We start from the raw sequence: 5,779 nt of genomic DNA, 5'->3' as shown, positions 1-5,779 counted from the left end.
GGCTCGTCGATGCACTGCGAGTTATTTACAATGAACGCTCCAGGGCCAAGGTGTGGGGGGGGGGTGCTTCAGCCCCCACTTTTTTTCCAAAACCATGCACAAAAACGTAAAAATTAAAATACGATTGTGATTTTTTGCATGGTCAGCTCCCCCACTTTGAAAACCGTTCCACAGGAGGATGTGTTTTTGTGGGGGTGGGCGTATACGAACCAAGTGAAAAAAGGCATGAAAAGGCTCGATCGAGCTAGCAACGGAAAAAAGTAATATTTGCACTCTACGTTACGTTTTTCAATAAGAAATAACAATGCTAAAAGTCAGATCGTAGACATTGAAATACAATGTGGGGGGGGGGGTGATTTAGATCCACATTTTCTCCAATCGGCTGCTCGAATAGCTCAAAATTTAAACTAGGGGTTACAGAATGGGGTAACTCTTAATATCTGAAGCTTAAGTTCTTTTTAACTTTATTTTAAAAACCAAGATTGTACTCATATTAAACCAAACAATAATGTGAGCGCGAAGTGCCAGGTGGAACTTTGCTCTACACTCCTGACATCAAAACGAAACGGACATGATATTATGAACAGATATATCCCTTTTAAAACAAATAATGCGAATGCGTAGATCAGCCTTAAACTTCGATCACTTTATTATGCATGCTTATTTAGTAAAATATGACAATTTCGAAGCCTGCAAGAATCTATTTGAACAGGATATATATTTCTGGACGGGCCGGTGTAGACCTAACGGGGCTGGGGTACATGTCAGAGTGGCCTTTGGGAGGTTTTTTTATATTTATTTTTACAGATCATCCGAAATTACCCCAAAACTTTGGTTAGATTAGGGGTGGCCATTCGGAGTATTCTGGGCAGATTCGGACCTGTTCGGGTCATCATTCGGCTCTAATCGGAGCAATTGGGTCACATTCGCTCGATTCTGGGCACCTTTGGCTTGATTCTTGCCACAATTTGGGTGACATTCGGCTATTCGGGATGGCCAAAATTGATTCGGGTAAATTCTGGCGATTCTGCGCTGATTCGGGACCTTTTCAGGACCCATTTGTCTCTATTCGTGGAGCTCCCCGAATGAGATGAATAGGGTCCGAAATCACAGAACCCATCCGAATCAGGCCATATTCGGCAGACTTTACTCCGAAGAATTTGGTTTTGATGTAACCAGAGCTTCAAGCCTGGGTTACACCGGAACCGACTCAACTGCGAATCCATCCGTCGAATACACGTATTCGGGTCTTTTCGGGAGTATTCTGTTCTCCCTCCCCGAATGTGAGAAAATTCGGAAGGGATTCGGGAACATTCAAATCCCCCGAAACCATCCGAATCAGGCCGTATTCGGGCAAAATCGGTCCGAATTTATTCGGGAGAATTCGGGGAGCTCCCCGAATAGCATAATGGTTAGTCACGTGCATTTGAGTGTCCGAAAGTCCACACACACACAGCTTCAACACAGGGAACGGTGGTTTTCATGAACGTAATATTGCAGAAATCCGGGTATATCTTTAAAACTATTAATAATCTCACACCAGATTGATAATAGTGTGAAAATTTTATCCAATTCCATTAATTGATGTAAATATATATGTATATATATATATATACCAAAGATGAAGATATTTACCAGATGAACCTTTTTCAAATGAAAGATCTAAATATTCAATACGACACACTGGCCCCACACTATAGTTTAGACCTGTAAAAAAAAATATACAATTTGATGATACTTTTAAAAGACAATATAAAAATAAATTACTGAGCAATTATTCATTTCTCTTAATGTGGTTTTGTACTATTTGCTTAATTGATTGTTCACCTGTTTGTTTATATTTTTGTTTGGTTTTGTTTATTATCTTTGTTCTGTTTTGTTTTACCTTGAACTTTGTTTGTTTGATTTAGTTTTTTTGGTTTTAAAGAAATGATTATACTTAGCTTTATTTATTATTTGTTACTTGTCGTATCCATACCATACGCTGAATTTTATTTTAACGATAATCTTAGGTATGTGCGTTTTAACAAGCCTTTTAATGGCTTTTTGTGGAAGCCCCATTTATTTTGTTCATTTATATTTTCATAACTATGTGCCAACCATTATTTTATCATTACCATTATTTGTTTCAGTTGTGTTCTGTTGATACCTTTGCTTTGTATATTTTCTTTATGTATAATTTGTTCTCATTGTGTATTTTTTTTATGAATGTAGGAATATATATATATGTATATATATATATCATGGCATAATTCCGCTCTAGAGTTCAGCTGACACCAACAGTATGGAATTTATTTTGGGAAACTTATATATCTCACCTTATAATGGTCATAGAACGTGTATTTATGTTCGAAAACAGACACGTTTGTCACAAAAAAAAAACATCTGACTTTTTAAAAAGTCGACTAATGAGGGCCTATACACAGCAGTGGCGTAGCTACGGGGGGCATGGGGGCATGTGCCCCCCTGAGATTTGATGTGCCCCCCCCCCCAGGTGCCCCCCAGAAAAAAATTGGCAGAGCCAAAAAAAGGGAGAAAGAAGAAAAGAAAAAGAAGGGGAAAGACAGTAGGAAAAAAGAAGAGGAAAATAAGAGGAGGAAGACGAATGAATTAAATAATTTTTGGGGAAGACTTGTAAAAAAAAATCTTTCATGTTACTATATAAACCTTTTCTCTCGCGCTTCGCGCTCGATAAGATTCATATCGTGCTCAATAAGCTGATATGGAGCTTAAAAATATCAAGTTTTGAAGTCAATGTACAAAACATATTTCAGCTCGGACATCGAGCTTTCATTATATTTTTTCCACAAGTTCCTATTGTCTTTGTGTATTTCATAAAGTTCTCAAAATATCAATTTTCAGATGTGACTGTCAAAACGTAGGCCTATTTAGCGCTGCGCGCTCGCATTTTGATTGGTGAGTACTCTATATCAATTCTATATGAGCGAAAAAAAACCAGGCCTTTTCATTACATTTTATTTATAAAAATTCAGTTTGCGATTTGCGCTCGCATTAATTGTTAAAACTGTATTAACCATTGTAATGCATATTCATAATTTAAAAATGTTTAAAATTTCTAGTTTTCAAGCCTTAAAACCATCAACTTCTACACTGTCACTACGCATATAAGATTAACAAATAAGAAATATAATTTTCATGAATTCCTATTAACTAATTTGGGTCTTTTCAGAGTGAAATATCCACAAGCTTAGGAATAATAGGAAGATAGTCATCATTTTCATATGACAAAATGTCCTTAGAATGTCCCGGTCCTTTGTTAAAACAATAACAAAAAATATCAGCTTGCGCTTCGCGCTCGCATCATTCATTAAGTGTGATCCACATCCACTTCTCAATTTTCCTACACAGTACTTGAAATAGTGTTTAAATTGACCTTTTTCAGATTGTAATATCAAATGTTTTCAGCTCGCGCTTGCATTATTGATCTTCATGATTAAGATTTTCATGTTTAGATTATATAGATTACTCGTGTACTCTCATATCCTTTTATTTATTATTTTTTTGTTTGCTTGTAAATATAACAGTTCTAATTAGTTTCTTTTCTGGACCCCATGGAAGACCAGCAGTGTCGTGCCTGGCACAGCTGAATATGGGTTATCCAGCCGATTCCATTTTGTTGTTTCTCTCACTCTTATATATGTATGTATTTGTCTTTTTTTAATGTATTCTGGATCGGAAAAATAAATACTAATACTATACCACTACTACTATACTACTAAGAAAATGTATTCAGAATGCCCAGATTCTAGGTCTAACTCTAAAACTAAAACGCGCGCACGCATGTTTATTGAGACAGCCTGCATGTTCTTTATTTAATATATGCTTAAATTATCCAGTTTGAGATCAGAATATCAATAATTGTCTGCTCGCGCTTCACGCTCGCATTATTAATGATACCCAATTAACCATATCCTATTCATGATTTACAAAATATGAATAGAGTAAACCGCTTTTAGGTCTAATATCTCAATTTTCTTCCGCTCGCGCTTCGCGCTCGCATCAATTGTTTAGTTACATACCTATCCAATTTATGATTACAAAAAGTGCTTAGAATGTCAATTTTTTAGGTTGGAATGTCAACAAGTTTTAGCTCGCGCTTCGCGCTCCCATTATTGAAATATGTACCGTATTTGTGGGTAGCTGTAAACAGTCCTTAACAGGTCCCTTTCCGATCATGCTAGAACATTTATTAAAAATTTCTGCTCGCGCTTGGCGTTCGCAGTTATTATCTAGTTACATACGCATCTTGTTCAGGGTCACAAACATTGCCCAGACTGTTAAATTTTCAGGACAAAATACATGAAACATAAAAAAAAAATCGCTTGCGCTTCGCGCTCGCACTTTATTTTATATTGGGCTTATGAGATTATTTCATATTTATGTTGTTTTATAAGAATAAAGCTAAGAAGTGATTCATCGGGAAAAATATAGGTGAAGATAATTTTGGGCCCTATCCCCTATATTGGCGAAAGTCGGATCCGCCCATGTGACACATACACACACACACACACACACACAGAAAAAAGTGCCCCCTGAAAAAGCAAGGACCCCCCATGCCCCCCAGGAAAAAAAATCCTAGCTACACCACTGATACACAGAGGTACTACAAGTTACACAACAATGCCATGCATGATCTCTTCCTTTTCTTAGTCGAAAAATGATTCAGTGGCGCAATTAACCCCGGGCTCAACCAAGCAAAAGTTTTGAGGGACAGATTTTTGCATTGCAAAAATTAATTCTGTTTAAAGTATTGTAAGTACGTTTCAAAGCCAGCCACTCAACTTGTTGAGTTCTGAATTCTCTAAAAGTAAAAAGACATGTTAGAGTGACGTGCTTATATACGCGTGCTTAAAATTTTATTAAACAGTGTTTTTACAGTAATGAGGATTTACGCGCAGTCAACTATGTATTTAAAGCGATATAAAGGTCAAGTCCACCCCAGAAAAATGCTTATTTGAAAAAAGAGAAAAATCAAACTAGCATAAACCTTAAAATTTCATAAAAATCGGATGTAAAATAAGAAAATTATGACATTTTAAAGTTTCGCTTATTTTTTTTCACAAAACAGTGATATGCACACATCCAAATGAGACAGACGATGCCGATCCCTCACTCGGCACTATTTCTTTTGTTGTTTGAATTATACAATATTTCATTTTGTTCAGGTTTTACAATGAGGACCAACTTGACTGAACCATAGAGTATTGAAAAATGATAATTCTACATTTTTAGGGAGGAATTAATAAATGTTTCACTTGACAATGAGGAGAAAATTCGAATATTTCATGTGTACCGTAATAAAATACAAAAAGAGGAAATAGTGAGTGGATGATGTCAGGACGCGTCATCAGTCTCCTCATTTACATACCGACCAGGATGTGAATATAACTGTTTTGTGAAGCGAAAATTTAAAATGTCATAACTTTCTTATTTTGCATCCGATGTTGATGGATTTTTTTAGCGTATGCTAGTTGGATTTTTCTCTTTTATTCGAATCAACTTTTTGTTTTAAGGAGTAAATTATTTGATACTATGTTGGTATTGTGGAAACTTGTGTACAATGACAAACTAAAAGATATTGAATCAATGAAATTCAATGGAAATTTTTGAATGATTGACCAAAATCCGACTTTTGTTAACCGTGCAATTTTACACATTAAATTCAACAATTATCATGATTATATCATGTATAGGCCCTATAGGAGCAACAACCGAAATCAGATTCGTGGAAAAAAAATCCGAATTGTCGTAGAGGGCA

Source organism: Lytechinus pictus, chromosome 11, assembly GCF_037042905.1.
Source record: "Lytechinus pictus isolate F3 Inbred chromosome 11, Lp3.0, whole genome shotgun sequence".
NCBI classification, from domain to species: domain Eukaryota; kingdom Metazoa; phylum Echinodermata; class Echinoidea; order Temnopleuroida; family Toxopneustidae; genus Lytechinus; species Lytechinus pictus.
This window is presented reverse-complemented; position numbering follows the sequence as displayed.